Below are 16408 nucleotides of genomic sequence, written 5' to 3'. Positions count from 1 at the left end.
ACTTGCATTGAATGCAAATTTCAGTTCCTAAAAAACCCAAATAAAGTAATACATGTTCAGGGAAGGAGGTTTGATTTATCTCTTTTCCCAAATGATGACCTAGTAGGAAAATTGCTGATTGAGGAAAAACACATGGAAGGTTCGCGCTAACGCGGGGACAGACTTCATTGCTGCTGGAGGGTCGCCATGAAAATAATTCGTGTCGGGCCCCACTTTCCACATACCACCCCCAGACTTTCTAATGACCCCATGAGGTAGGTGCCACCATCATCCTAGTTCTACAGATGAGAAAACTCGGAGCAGTGAAGTGGCCTGAGGACAGGCATCCAGGCCTCACTGTCACCAGCATTGACAGCATTCCCATCATGGCTTTGCTTTATCTCTTCTTATTCAAAGACAGAGAAAAGAAAGTCTATTTCTACTGCTGTATGGCCCTTGTGCTAGCTCAACCGCTCAGAGCAGGGGAGTTAAAGTGCCAGCAAGCGAAATACCTCCAGCTGAGTACGAAAGATGAGACAGTCAGAGGCAGCTTCATATTGAAGGCAGGTCTTCTGAGTATGTCTTTATTGGGGAACTGATATTTATAGATGACAAAGAACTTTCACATTCATTAGGACGAGGAGGAGAAGCAGCACTAGCAACAGTTGAAGGAGTAATTAGTAATAGTAACAATAAAAGTACCTTTCATTTAGTACTTGTCACATACTGGGTGCATTTACCTATACATATTTCTAATTTTCAAAACAACCGAACGAGGAAACTGAGACCCTGAACGTGGCTTTATCCCAAGGCTAACCCTAATGTCCAAGCGTTTTGCACTTTATCATATTCACATTTTCAAATGAGTTTCTCTCATTTTACAGTTGAGGAAACAAAGATTTCTTGGGGGTACAAGTTTCAGTGATTACACATCCTTAGAATCAATGGGCCAGATTTCACACCCAAATGTCCAGAAGCCCCTCATACAGAACTCAGAGTCAGTGCCTGGGAAAAGCCACAAGGCTTGTCCAATCAGCTGGCATCCCGAGCCCCATAGAAGGATGGGATTCCAAGATACTAGTTAGGAATCTTTTGGTTCTATGGGGTACAATCATCCAGAGTTAAGCAAACAAGGAAAATGTAATACCTGATAAGTGTCCAGTATAAGCAGGACCGGGCTTCCGCAGAGCTTGTGGAAGGGCAGGACTGAAGTCTGAGAAGCTTTCAGGGCTCTGTCTCTCGTTGCTGTAGGCCAACTTCCATGCGCCTCAGTGCAAGGTGGAGAGCACGGAATGTGGTCTGGGGAGCACCAAGTTACACATCGTGAGTCCAGCAATAGGAAAGATTTCTTTGTTCCATTTTATATTCCAGGTGAAGCGCCAGTGAGTGGCTAAGCAAGGTCGCCATCCTGGTCCACACTATTATAGACAGGAGGCAGGTGACCTGTGACAAGTTCATCCCTTTGGAATGGGGGACCAGAGTTACCAGAGAGCTGGGAATCATTGTGAATGGACGGAGGACTCAGTAGGTGTCCATTGTTGTGTCCAGGTGTCTGAATTCAAAACAAGTTAAAATGAAGCATCATACTCACACCCAGAAAAAGTTAAGCAGGGACTAAGTTAGTGACAAGATAGTTCACCAACTATTTTTTAAAATCTTCTGGAAAACATGTGTGTGCTGTAAATATTGTCTTGATGACAATGAGCTGTTTTTAAAAGATTTTTTTTAAAGGATAATTTAGTGGGGAAACATGCTCCCAGACAACAATGCTCATGGACCCAAGACCTTAAGAAGATTTTTGGCGCAAAGGAGTCTGCACGGATAGGCTTTCCTGACTCATACCCTACTTGTTTCCAAAGCTCCCCTGTGAATAAATATTACAGCAGGAGGGTCAGGATGGAACATTAGCAGATGTGAACATTTTGGCTCTTGAGGGTGACACTGCTGAATCTATGCCAGGTCGTCTCTCTCTGGAAAATTACTAAACTACACTCAAATGATAAAACAAAACAAATACATTTCAGGCGGGGCGTGGTGGCTCATGCCTGTAATCCCAGCACTTTGGGAGGCCGAGGCGGGTGGATCACGAGGTCAGGAGATCAAGACCATCCTGGCTAACACGGTGAAACCCCATCTCTACTAAAAATACAAAAAATTAGCCGGGCATGGTGGCTGGCGCCTGTAGTCCCAGCTACTCGGGAGGCTGAGGCAGAAGAATGGCGTGAACCCGGGAGGTGGAGCTTGCAGTGAGCCGAGATTACGCCACTGCACTCCAGCCTGGGTGACAGAGCGAGACTCCGTCTCAAAAAACAAACAAAAAACAAATACATTTCAAAATGAACACCCGAAGCCCCCACAGTTGTACCTGTGTGCCTCCATGCACCTCTGCAATGTGGTGGGAGCGGAATATCCATGCCCAAATACTTGCCCATAAATATCTCCCATCTAATTCTTTGTGGAGGAGATCAGATCCGAGTGGAAGGGCTCGGTGTCCCTGAAGGTAACGCCCATTGTCAAATCAAGAGGAGTCTCTTTCTAACCCTAATAGGCTTGTTAACTCTTGGCTTTCTTCCTGTTCCTTTTTAGATAATCTATTAGGTTGGCACAAAAGTAATTGCAATCTTTGCCATTAAAAGTAATGGTAAAAACCGCGGTTACTTTTGCACCAAAATAATACATCACAGGTTTATACTCAGCCTTTGTTACTATTTTAGATTGAATTATTTCCGTGCAAACCCTCAGAGCACAGGTATCTGTAATTATACTTTGCAAGAGATATTACGTGCTACCAGCAAATTTTCCAGCTCAGTGTCGCAAGGCAGGAGCTGTACATCTTCTGACATGTGGTTATTCATTCCATACAGTACTGAGAAAGAGCCTTAGTCACATTTGGATTCCCTAAGGAAGTGTCAGGCCACATCACTGCAGCCACATTCCTGCACAGAGCTTGCCTCAACCTCGCTCCTCCAGGCAAGCTCCATGCCGGCCACGTCATGGCCCCGCCAGTGTTGAGAAGTGATTCATCGTCAGCTCCAGGGGAAAAACAGACTGTGTAGGAAGGTTCCATATGACAAAAACATCCGGATTATTTTTCTTTCTGCCTTCTACTGGGCAATTCGGACCTTGTTATCATACACCTGAGGTGGAAGTGTGACGTAATTAAACTAATTTACGAAAGTCACATACAGAAACCAGAGTCATTTTTTAAAGCCCCAGTGTGGTTAAAGTTTACTTCCTCTGTACATTTATAGCAAAGGCTTTTGAACATGGTTGAGGGCAGAGAGCCAGCTTCGGGTAGATTGGGAGAAGGTCTATTTGCTGGTTACTGCTGCTTCAATTTATATTTCCCCCTCAGTTTTACCAAGGAAAAGGCCTTAATGGACTGAATTCAATGTGAAGCTTGTGTTATTCTCTATCTGTGGCCACTTCAATGTGAACACCAATGACCATGAGCCGGGTAATGACTTGGAAATATACTAGACAGAGCACAGCCACGGGAAATACCGCGGAAGACTATTTTAGCTCCAGAATAACATCATTAAAACTAGCTTAATTTAGTACAGCATCTGGATCAGAAATAGTCCTAAACATGCATACACAAAGCAAGTATACATTTGTATGATACGTACACAGAGCTTTAAAAAGCAACCTGGATATAGTGTGTCAGTTTTCAGAAAGGGACCAAGATGAGATTAACGAACCTTGACACCTGCTTTGCTCTCTTCCACTGCCGTAGAAATCCTCTCTGCAGAGAATCCGGCATACTTCATAGATACAGTATTTGGAGAAGCAGCAAGGCTGGATGGTTTGTGTAACACACTGGAAACGTCATGAAGCTGATTCTAGATTTGCCAGTCATCAACCGGGAGCACTTGGCCACGTTTTCTAACTCACAAAGTTTTCCAGGATAACATTTCACACTACCTCCCCTTGGTGTTTTGAGGAATTGTCAATAGGACAGACAGGCAAGCACATGAGAAACGTAAGCTGCTAGTTGGTACAGGTGGGTTGGGCTGCGGGAATCAGGCAGGTGTATGGAGCCGGGTGACTCACGGAGGAGGAGGGGTTCCACCTGGGAGGGATGCTCCCCGGTCTCTATCCACATAGCTAATGTGAGTCACCACATTCCTGGCTCCCTGCCTGATTTGCTTCCGGGTCAACCAGGGAACCCCAGGGCCACCTGGGGTTGGGCCTGCTCCAGCTGTTCCCTTCGGAGCCTTGTCCTGCTTGCTTTGCACTTGTTAGAAGAGGGAGCAGGTACTTCCCCGCAGGGAACTGTGTCTGCCTTCAGCTGTCTAAATTCCATGGAGAAGGCCTGGAGATCCATGGGGAAAACTCCTTTCATTCTGGGATGGTCTGGCCTGGAAGCCTGGAGCAGCTTCCTCAACCCCGCCGCCCTCCCCTTCTCCCTGCCTTGTACCCAAGGAGCCCCAGCCCCTACTCCACATCACAGAGGGCAGAGGTGGAGCCCGCCTGGGACGGTGGCCACCAATACACTCATCTCCAGGCCTACATCAGCACCCTCTGGGCATGACTTCCCTCACTTTCTAGGTAATGAAGAAAAAGCTCGTGTTTTACATTGAGATGTGTAATCTGCGTAGCTTGGAAGATGAGACTATGCAACCTCCAAATATGCATAAGGACTGTTGAGCTGAAGGCAATTCAGAAGCAGATGCAGGAGAGCTCTCTGCCCTCCCTCTGTTTGCCTAAAGCGGGGCACAAAGACAAAAGGTGTCCTGTCCCCCTTCCACCAGGGAGAACAAAGGTTAACCACGGAAGACAACTTCAAACCCTGTCGGCCTGGAGATGGCCCTGGAGGAACCCACATGGGCAAGCCTCACCGAGCAGCCTTCCTCTGCCAGTTATTTGCTTCTCCCCAAGTTGCTGCCCCCTAGAGACTCGAAATCCTTTTCTGCTTTTATTTTTTAAATATTTTAAAAAATACTTCCCCCCACCCCCACCGCATCCTCCATAGCCACAGCGGGCTCCGGGACACTCTTCAGAGTCCTTTTCCTTTTCCTTGTCACTTCTCTAAATATTAGCTGTTCTTTGTTGAAGATACTGTCTAAGCTGGAATTCAAAGGCATCTCTTTGGAAGTTACTCCCTCCCTGGGTATCTTCCATGTACATATTAAATACACATGATACGAAACTTCTGTTTGTTCCATGTGCATATTAAATATACACATGATACGAAACTTCTGTTTGTTTTTCTCCTGTTAACCTGTCTTTTGTTACAGGGGTACATTCCAACTAAGAATTTATGAAAGCCGAAGACAAAATTATTTTTCCTCCCCTACAGCAATGAGCCAGAAAGAGGCCACAGGGCCATCTGCTTTGGAAGCTTTGGTGGGATTCATAGGCTTTCTACCACCTTCCTTCATAGAAGAAACTGCACGCTTGAAAACTGCAATGAACCCAATGAAAAAAGAAGAGGCTTCTGGCTACAATCAAATCTACCAATTGGCAGGTGATGGTGGAGGCACTGTCTGCAGAGTGGCTTCTAGACCTACTCTGCCCCTCCCAGCCCCACGGGGCACCCCGAGCTTGTGAGAGGCACAGCCCCACCTGTGACCTCTCCCATCTTCTGGCCGTGCTCTCTGCGGTGCGCCCCACTCCAGAGAGCTCCAGCCTGGCTCCCTTCCTGCTGTGACATTTACCCAGTTTCTCAAGTCCCAATTTTCATTCTGATGCCCTCGAACTTTTCTCAGCACACTGTATCTGCAGTGAAAATGGAAATTCCAGACCTAAATCTATATTGAACCTCCCCAGATGTGCTGGCCCTGGGCTCTCCTTCCCCCTTCTTCGATCCTGAGGAACTGAAGCTGTCCTAAGAGCTCACGTGTGCGTCATCTCTTCCTGCACCTGCTTCCACTGGCCCTTGGCGGTAACCTGGGAACAACTGGTCAGGTACTGTTAGCCCCATTCTACCAATGGAGAAACCGAGGCTCAGAACAGCTCAGTGGGATGTGCCTTCTAAGGTCACACGGTTCACGCGCACCAGAACTTGCTTCTAGGCCGCCTTTCCATATCCTGTGCTTTTTCAAAAGCCCCCTTTTAATGCTTACAACCCCTTTTTGCTGTGCAGGGTACAATGCTAGAATAGCAGGAAAGTGGTGACTCATAATCAACCTCTGACTTATTTGACCGCATACACAAAACAGGGCTCTCTACCAATTTTTCCAAAGCACAAATTACGTCTTTAAGAATGCTCTTGAACTCCAAGTGCAACTGACAGACAGCACATCATAGACCGCTTGATACATGTTGTTGTCTGAATGGAAAAACAAGACATGCCTCCAATTCCCCCAAAATAAGCGATTCTATGAAACTAACGCCACGAAAAGGAACTAAAGAAGAATGTGTCAGCTGTTCTAATACGATCAACTGATTACCTAGAACACAGGCAAAAATGCATGTCTGGGGTGTAACCAGTGGTGTGGGGGTGGGTCTGCCATTGTTTACAATCGCCACACATGGCGATAATAGAAAGCAGACCACTGCAGTGTTTTTCTTCCTATTTTTAAATTCTCTGCAGACAATGCACCCTGACTCCCACAGCTCTCTCCTTCCCCTTGGTACACCACCAAGTGTAACTAGTGATTCATACGAGGGTGATTTATGTTATCCATCAGATTTTTTCAAAATTATTTTTATTAGTCTTCTTGTTGTTGTTGTAAAATAAATCTCATTTCCTCCCACTGGGTTGCCAGACACTGCCTTCCCCAGCCTGCCCTCCCGCTCCCTATCTGCTTGCATCAGCCAGGCCTGGGGCAATGGGAAGGACCTGCAAAGGTGTTGAAGACCCTTCTCCATGAGGGAGTAGGAAGGCAATCAGTCTGTGCAACTCCCTGTCCCCCACCCAGGCCAGTGTAGGTGATCAGGCCACCAGCTGGCATCTGCCCTGATCCTAGATTTCTTCTGGGCCTCAAATCCAGCCCTGAATGTCAGGCCAGGCAACCGGAAACTACTTCCTCCCAGTCCCTACATCTTCTGTACCCTCACTGGCTGGTCCTGCACCTACACCTGGACAGAGAGCTATCTGAAGCTGTGACACTGGCATCTCCTGAGGCTAAGAACTGTCCTTGTCTAAACGCCTGGCTGTCACCCCAGCTCTGCTATACCAGCCTCACCAGACTGATTGAGATAGAGGCCACTCTAGCTCAGACTTGAGTTCCCTACTTTGTGATTTGAACCTTTGGACACTCTCTGGGGGAGAAATGTGGATTTAATTTCTCTGGCCTGGTTTTAATGGTGTGCTGGTAAATGTGCACAACAGGCTCTCTGGAAGAAGAGCCCTGAAATGTACATTTGCCAATTTCTGTCGTGTAAATACTGCCCCCATGGCCAATTTCCAGCTGTCAGTAGGATGTCACTGAATGTGGAGGTGGAAAGAGATGTGCAGCAGAACAGGGTTATATAATACTTCCTCCACTCAGACACGCAGATGTAAATAAACTTGATGGCCCGGGTGTGGTGGCTCACACCTGTAATCCTAGCATTTTGGGAGGCCAAGGCGGGCAGATCACGAGGTCAGGAGATCGAGACCATTCTGGCCAACACGGTGAAACCCCATCTCTACTAAAAAAAAAAAAAAAAATACAAAAAATTAGCCAGCGTGGTGGTGCACACCTGTGTAGTCCCAGCTACTTGGGAGGACGAGGCAGGGGAATTGCTTGAACCTGGGAGGTGGAAGTTGCAGTGAGCCAAGTTCACACCACTGTACTCCAGCCGGGAAACACAGCAAGACTCCATCTAAAAAACAACAACAACAAACAAACAAACAAAAAAAACAAAAACAAAAAAACCCAAAAAAACTTTGATGGCATAGGTAATAGTAAAGTGTACATCACTAGGAAGTGATGAGCTTTAAGTGTTTATTACTTTTGTTTTTAGTATAATCTATTCAATTTGTAAGTTTATATCATTTAATTTTTATTTATTTTTCTTCTTTCTTTCTTTCTTTCTTTATTTTGAGACAGGGTCTCCTCTGTTGCCCAGGCTAGAGTGCAGGGGCATGATCATGGCTCGCTTCAGCCTCAACCACCTGGGCTCAAAGCTCACACCTCAGCCTCTTGAGTAGCTGGGACTACAGGCACCCGCCACCACGCCCAACTAATTTTTGTATTTTTACTAGGGACAGGGTTTCACCATACTGGCCATGCTGACCTCAAACTCCTGACCTCAAGTGATCCATCAGCCTCAGCCTCCCAAAGTATTGGGATTACAGGCGTAAACCACAGCGCCTGACCCATTTAATTTTTAATAATGGCTGTGTTTAACAACCAGCTTGCAAATTTCCTGAAAATTTAACCATGAGTGCTCCTGGGCCCATCAGGGCCAGCTCTAGCATGTCACAGCCTGGTTGGCTCTCAGGCCCCATCTTTGCATGGCTTCAGCTAGATGTCATGGTCCCCTGCCCGCAGCCTGCATGACTCAGAATTCCTACCAGCCAGGGCCGTGTGACTTCTGACGTCCAGGTTGCCAAATTCAATAGGTAAATTTCAGTCCTTATTCTACTTGGCCTCCCAGAGGCTCCTCTCTTTTGAAACTCTCAACACCATCATCGTTCCTTGCCATGATTTTAAACCTTCTCTGAGGGCACAGGTTCCTCTGCCGGCCCTTCAGCCATTAGTGTTTTTCAGGACCTGAGGTCTTCTTCCACTGTCCTCACTGGGAAGGTGAATGCCCCTGCTTCCCGGATCCCTGCCTTCAGTTCAGGTCTCCCTGTTGAACTCAGGTCTCATCTGTGCAACTTCCAGCTGCACAGCTTCCTGTGACCATCTCTCAGGCGTCTCCTACTCAACAGGTTCCATCATCCCTACCTGTGTTGCTCACGCAGGCATCCATCCTAGCGTTCACCCCATAAATACTTCTCAGACACCCATTACCTGCTAGTCACTACACGTGTTGACAATACAGCTGTCACTCAGCCACAGTCCCACCCTCATGGGGCTTATCCAGGGGACATGGTGTCACCGTGTGCCCAATGACCCCAGCCAGAGCCTTCAGTCATCCTTACCCCTGACCTCTCCCACTTACCATTGTTTAGTTAGTAGATTTGATCTGTTCTTCTTCCTGCCCAACTCCGGAAGCCTCCCCTTCCTCTGCCCCCACCAGGACTGTCTTTTCTCCAGGCCCTTGTCATTTCACTCTGGGATCATCAGGAAGCTCCTCACTGCTCTCCTATCCCCAGACTTGCTGCTCTCGAATCCATTCTCCATGCTGCTAGAGTAATGATATTTCTGAAATCACATTTATGATATTGCCATTTCCCTGTATAATATTCTCCCAAACACCCTCATAGCATTCCATGTAACATCTATGCTCCTTGGCATGGTAGAAAAGGCCTTTTAGGTGACCTGGCCTCATCTGCTTCTTTTTTCTTTCTTTTCTTTTTCCTTCCTCCTTCCTTCCTTCCTTCCTTCCTCTCTCTTTTTCTTTCTTTCTTTCTTTCCTTCTTTCTTTCTCTTTCCTTCTTTCCTTCCTTCCTTCTTTCTTTTCTTTTCTTTTTTGACAGGGTCTTGCTCTGAAGACCTTGGAGGCTGGAGTGCAGCAGTGAGATCATACCTCACTGTAACTTTGAACTCCTGGGCTCAAATGATCCTCCTGCCTCAGCCTCCTGAGTAACTGGGACTACAGGCATGCACCACCACAGCCGGCTAATTTTTAATTTCTTTTTGTGGAGACGAGGTCCTGCTATGTTGCCCAAGCTACTCGAACTCCTGGCGTTCCCATCTGCTTCTTAGTCTTCTTGTCACCATTCTTCCTGAGACCTACGCTCCAGCTGTGGGGATGTTTCTCAGGCCTACCCCCTATGCTGGTGCCAACCCCTTCGCCCAGAATCCCTCCACGCGACGCCAGCCCTAGCCCCTATTCCCTTCTTTGATTGCCTGCTCCTTCTAGTCATCCTTCAAAGCTTGGTTCAGCTGCAAGCTTCCCAGTATGGCTGTGAAAGGGGCATTGCAAGGAGGTGGAGGGTGCCCTGTGCACATCTGTGGTTACTGTAGATTATGACAATTTTTTGGTACATAGTGATAAAATGAATGGTGTCACTGAGGTCATCAGCAGGGCGACTTCTGTCACTTCCTCCTGGAAATGTTCACTGGCCCTCCCAGTTTGCGTTGGGTGACTCTTCTCTGTCATGGCCATGTCATACCAAACTGTGACTGTTTATTAGTGTCCATGCTCTTTTGGGGATGAGCTCTTGAAGGAGAGGACCGTGTCCTTCCCTTCTGTGTACCTGGCACAAGAACTGATGGGCAGTCAGTGAAGTTTTGTTAAGTGAATGAGCGTGTCCCTGGTAACACAGTGCCGTGGATAAGGCCCCAGGATCCTGAGTTAGAATCCTGGTGCTGCCTCTCCCATGCAGGGTGACTTAGATACAGCACTCCACAAGTAGCCACTTCATGCAAAGAGTATGGGGCTCAAGTGAGAAAGTGGCTGCCAAGCACTGAGGGAATGCATGGTGACTCTTACAACGACTGAATATTTTTCAGTGCTGAAGCTGCTTCGGTGTTGTGCTTCCTAGTCCACTTTTCTGGACTCCCTCCCTCGGTTTGTTTATTATTATTTTAATCCTCCTGAGTTTTACTAGAGAGGCAGCACCATCTTGGTAAATATCTTAACTGCCAGCTCCTGGTCGGGGGAGGGGTGGAAGTTGAAGTGGAATTCAGTGCAGTGATGTGTGAGATAATGGAACACACAAACATTACAGCTAAAGTCAAACGGAAAGGCTGTCAGAATTAGCTGGATTCTCCAGGTGTCCTCTCCGCACCGGGGCTTGCGATCTGGCCCTCGGCCGCAGGTTGGCACAGCCTGCTTTGTTGCCGAGATGCCTGGCTTCCTCTCGCTCCTGCCCTCTGCTGGCCGGAATCAGATCCTTTCCCGCCTATTTGACTCTGTTGCCTCTGGGGATCCGCCTGGGGATCCGCCTGGGGATCCACCTGCGTCTCGGGGGGCTTGGTTTTCTTTGCTTATTCACTTGCTTGCTGGAGTGTCTATTCCCTGCGTGCTGCGTTAGAAGCTATGGGGTACACAAGTGATGCTGGTCCTCAAAGTCCACCTTCAAGGAGCAAGAAATTTGGATAATCTTGGAGAAGCAGAAGCCAGGACCTCAATCCAGAACTCTGTGCCTGGAGCGATGAAGGAGTTATTGTCCCCAGACATGGCACACCAGATTGCAAATTTATAGACAGGGAATCATGCTTACGTAGCGCTTTGCAAATTTACAGAGCACCGAGACACACATTTTCCAATTTAACCCCTTTTTTTTTTTTTTTTTTTTTTTAGACAGAGTCTCACTCTGTTGCCCAGGCTGGAGTGCAGAGGAACAATCTCGGCTCACTGCAACCTCCACCTCCTGGGTTCAAGCAATCCTCCTGCCTCAGCCCCCCAAGTACCTGGGTCTACAGGCACTTGCCACCATGCCCAGCCAATTTTTGTATTTTTTGTAGAGACGGGTTTCACCATGTTGCCCAGGCTTGTCTTGAACTCCTGACCTCAAGTGATCTGCCCACCTCAGCCTCCCAAAGTGTAGGGATTATAGGCATGAGCCACCATGCCTGGCTAATTTAACCTTTTCAAGCACACCAGTGAGGATGGTATTAATGAAATAAAATAGAAATTGTGTTGGGAGACTGACATTTACTGTCATCAGATGTGATTACTGGCAAACATCTTGTTAGTCAGCTGATGTTATGTCTCACCTCAAAGGACACACTTGAAAAGGAGTCTGGTTTCAAAGGAACACTGTGTGGTCTGACCCACACTGTCTTTCCGTAGCACCTGAACTTTCTGTCCCTGCCTCTCCTGCAATGTCTGAGAAGATCAAAGTCTAAGGAGACAGATGTGACTCCTGGAGAGGCATCCAATGGGTAGTTCTCCACTTCTGCCTTGCAACCATGATCCCAGAAATTCTGAAAGGGCACTTTTAGGATTAAAAGCATTTAGCTTCATTTCTTCCTTTGTAGGAATGGAAAATCAAAATCATTCTGAAGTGGTGGTTTCTTTTAAGATGCAAAACAACTCCTTTCAAGCTATTGCTTTTAAATCTCTCACATTCAAGCTGAAATCAGTGAGTGACAATGTCACAGTATAATCTGAGTGAGTTAAATCGAATAGTGGGAAAGTGGCTTTTTCTTTCTTTAATCTTTGAGAAAATAAGGCAAATTCTAAAATTATGCCCAACAGTCTATCAGTAGTCTTTGTTGTTCCACATGTTCAAAGAGAAATGTCTATAAACTCTCAGCTGGTATTTTTCTAACCTGGACGCATCCTCTTCCCTACCAGGAAGGGAGGAGTGACTAACATATGATGCTGAGAGAGGCCACTAGGAAAGAGATGGCTGAGAGGGAGAATTTCTCCCTGTGTCAGAGGCATGTGAACCAGAGCAACTCCATCTTGAATACGGAGCTGGGTAAAATGAGGCGGAGACCTACTGGGCTGCATTCTCAGACTGTTAAGGCATTCTCAGTCACAAGATGAGATAAGAGGTCAGCACAAGATGCAGATCATAAAGACCTTGCTGATAGAGCAGGTTGCAGTAAAGAAGCCGGCCCTATCTCACCAAGACCAAGATGGCCACGAGAGTGACCTCTGGTCGTCCTCACTGCTACACTCCCACCTGCACCATGACAGTTTACAATTGCCATGGCAACATCAGGAAGTTACCCTGCGTGGTCTAAAAAGGGGAGACATGAAATTCACCCCTTGTTTAGCATATCATCAAGAAATAACCATAAAAATGGGCAACCAGCAGCCCTCAGGGCTGCTGTCTATGGAATAGCCATTCTTTATTCCTTTACCTTCTTAATACACTTGCTTTCACTTTATTCTGTGGACTCACCCTGACTTCTTTCTTGCACAAGATCCAAGAACCCTCTCTTGGGATCTGGATTGGGACCCCTTTCCTGTAACACCTGCACTCTTATTCCGTCCATAGTCTTGGATGCTTTGAGGTTGTGATAACCGCACAGGTGAGAGGGAGAGCCCTCACTCAGAAATTTTGCTCCTGAAACTCAGAGGCACAGGGCAGACTTAGGGTGTGCTCGTGTCCGCCCTCACAACATGCATGTTGCTCAGTTCATACAATGTGTGACGCACGTCAGACCCACTTTCAAGAAAGCACTTTTGTGTCTCAAGACAGGAAGCATCCAAAAAATGCAGACACTGTTAGTCGAGGACCCAACAGCCACCCGACTTCTTCCTTCCAATAGAATCCTCCTCTTGTCCAGGTTTCTATCCTATCTGTGCTTCCCATTTTCTGTCCTAGAAGTGAAACTGCCTTTGCAAAATTATGACTGAGACAGTGAAAGAGATCTAACTTAACCGACTCCATCTTGCTTCTCACCTCCAAGCTGCGTGTGTTCATTCCTGGGCGTAAGCTGAACTAACTTTGGGAGAAACTTAGTCTATAGTTTAAACAAAGACACTAATAGCTCTTTGTCAAAGCAGACCTCCTTCTTGCTTGGGGACTAGATTACCTTTGTAGGACTAACATTAGCCACAAGATTAGAAATTACGATTTAGGAGTCATGCAGCTGGAGGCTACAAGATTCTGACCCTCCCTAAACTGCTCCTAGAAATCAGTGCTTGAGATATTTTGCAGACCCTGCACTTGATGGATCAGCTGGCACCACCCCGATCAATAAACTGGCTCATCTGATCTTGTGGCCCCCACCCAGGAACTGACTCAGCACAAGACAGCTTCGACTCCCCGTGATTTCATCTCTGACCAATCAGCACTCCTGGCTTACTGGCTTCCCCCCACCCACCAAGTTATCTTTAAAAACTCTGCTCCCCATTGATCAGGGAGACTGATATGAGTAATAATAAAACTCCAGTCTCCCACACAGCCAACTCTGCGTATATTAACTCTTTCTCTACTGCAATTCCCGTGTCTTGACGAATTGGCTCTGTCTAGGCAGCGGGGCAAGGTGAACCCCTCGGGAGGTTACAGAAGCAGAATCTTGATGACCCCAGGCAATTATGGTGGTCCCAGTGACTGGCTTAGGAGGGAATATGTGACCTGTTCTGGCCAATGAGACATTGGGGGAAATCTGGAGGCTTCTGGAAAGATTTTTTTCTCTTCCTTTGAAAATAGAGGGAAAAAAAGACACAGATCCTTGTTCTCCTCTGGACTTAACCATGGCTGTTTTTAATCTCGGGATTTGGCAACCATGTTGTGATGATGAAAGGAAACAGCCCAAGGCAAAGTAAGTCTACTGAGTCTGGTAGACTGAAGAAATGTAAACAACTTGGATCCTTGAAGAAATGAAAGCACCTTTTTGAGTCACTGAATTAGCCCTGAAACTGCTCTACCTGCGACCTTCTTTTTATATGAGACTAAATCCCCTTGGTTAGACCATAATGAGTTAAATCTGAAAGCATGCTAAACAAGAATCCATAATTATCTATAATCTCTATTCACAGCTGCTGTACTCCATCTTTTTTTTTTTTTTTTTTTTTTTTTGCCACTAAAAAGAAAAGAAAACTATGGCAAGAACACTTGACATAAGATCTATCCTGTGTGGGGAAAAGAAAGAGAGATCAGACTGCTACTTTGTCTATGTAGAAAGAAGTAGACATAAGAGACTCCATTTTGTTTTGTACTAAGAAAAATTTTTCTGCCTTGAGATGCTGTTAATCTGTAACCCTACCCCCAACCCTGTGCTGGAAGAAACATGTGCTGTGTCGACTCAAGGTTTAATGGATTTAGGGCTATGCAGGATGTGCTTTGTTAAACAAATGCTTGAAGGCAGCATGCTTGTTAAAAGTCATCACCACTCCCTAATCTTAAGTACCCAGGGACACAAAACACTGCGGAGGGCCGCAGGGACCTCTGCCTAGGAAAGCCAGGTATTGTCCAAGGTTTCTCCCCATGTGATAGTCTGAAATATGGCCTCGTGGGAAGGGAAAGACGTGACCGTCCCTCAGCCCAACACCCGTAAAGGGTCTGTGCTGAGGAGGATTAGTAGAAGAGGAAGGCCTCTTTGCAGTTGAGATAAGAGGAAGGCATCTGTCTCCTGTTTGTCCCTGGGCAATGGAATGTCTCAGTGTAAAACCCAATTGTATATTCCATCTAATGAGATAGGAGAAAACCACTTTAGGGCTGGAGGTGAGACATGCTGGCAGCAATACTGCTCTTTAATGCACCGAGATGTTTATGTATGTGCACATCAAAGCACAGCACCTTTTTTTTTAACCTTGTTTATGACACAGACATTTGTTCACGTTTTTCCTGCTGACCCTCTCCCCACTATTACCCTATTGTCCTGCCACATCCCCTTCTCTGAGACAGTAGAGATAATGATCAATAAATACTGAGGGGACTCAGAGACTGGTGCCAGCGCAGATCCTCCGTATGCTGAGTGCCGGTCCCCGGGGCCCACTTTTCTTTCTCTACACTTTGTCTCTGTGTCTCTTTCTTTTCTCAGTCTCTCGTCCCACCCGACGAGAAACACCCACAGGTATGGAGGGGCAGGCCACCCCTTCAATCCTGTTAATTGTTTTTTTTTTTTTGAGACAAAAAGTCTCACTCTGTCACCCAGACTAGAGTGCAGTAGCGCGCTCTCGGCTCACTGTAATCTCCGCCTTCTGGGTTCAAGCAATTCTCCTGCCTTAACCTCCAGAGCAGCTGGGATTACAGGCATGTGACACCATGCCCAGCTAATTTTTGTATTTTTAGTAGAGACGAGGTTTCACTATGTTGGCCAGGCTGGTCTCGAACTCCTGACCGCAAGTGATCCACCCGCCTTGGCCTCCCAAAGTGCTGGGATTACAGGTGTGAGTCACCACGCCTGGCCCTGTTAAATTTTTAAGTGCACAATACAGTGTTAACTACAGGCACTGTGTTGTACAGGAGACCTCTAGAACTTATTCATTTAGTATAACTGAAACTATATTAATTGAATAACAATTTCCCACTTCCCCTCCCTACAGACCCTGACAACCACCATTCTGCTCTTTGTTCCTATGAATTTGAATATTTTAGATACCTCCTTTAAGTAGAATCATGCAGCATTTGTCTTTCTGTGTCTGGCTTACTTCACTTGGCATCTTGTTCCCAAGGCTCATCCATGTTGTCTCACATTGCAGGATTTCCTTCTTTTCTAAGGCAGAATAGTATTCCATTTATGTACACACCACATTTTCTTTACCCATTGTTGTACATTTAGGTTGTTTCCACATCTTGGCTATTGTGAATGGTGCTGCAATGAACATGGGAATGACAATATTTGAGATTCGGATTTTAATTTTTTTGGATAAAGACTAAATTGCTAGATTATATAGTAGTTCTAGTTTTAATTTTTTGAGAACCTCCTGATTTGGTTTGGCTCTGTGTCCCCACCCAAATCTCATCTTGAACTGTACTCCCATAATTCCCACTTGTTGTGGAAGGGACCCAGTGGGAGATAATTTGAATCAT

General features: G+C 46.4%; 1 long non-coding RNA gene across 1 annotated transcript in view; it reads right to left on the bottom strand.

Annotated features, from left to right (window-relative positions):
• Positions 1–16408, bottom strand: part of LOC134739763 (uncharacterized) — a 76239-nt gene that overhangs the window by 16015 nt on the left and 43816 nt on the right. Inside the window, exon 2 of the long non-coding RNA XR_010126808.1 lies at positions 1127–1278. This is a non-coding gene — a long non-coding RNA (uncharacterized LOC134739763). The remainder of the gene's footprint in view (positions 1–1126; positions 1279–16408) is intronic.

Source organism: Pongo pygmaeus, chromosome 5 (genome assembly GCF_028885625.2).
Source record: "Pongo pygmaeus isolate AG05252 chromosome 5, NHGRI_mPonPyg2-v2.0_pri, whole genome shotgun sequence".
NCBI classification, from domain to species: Eukaryota; Metazoa; Chordata; class Mammalia; order Primates; family Hominidae; genus Pongo; species Pongo pygmaeus.
This window is presented reverse-complemented; position numbering and strand designations above follow the sequence as displayed.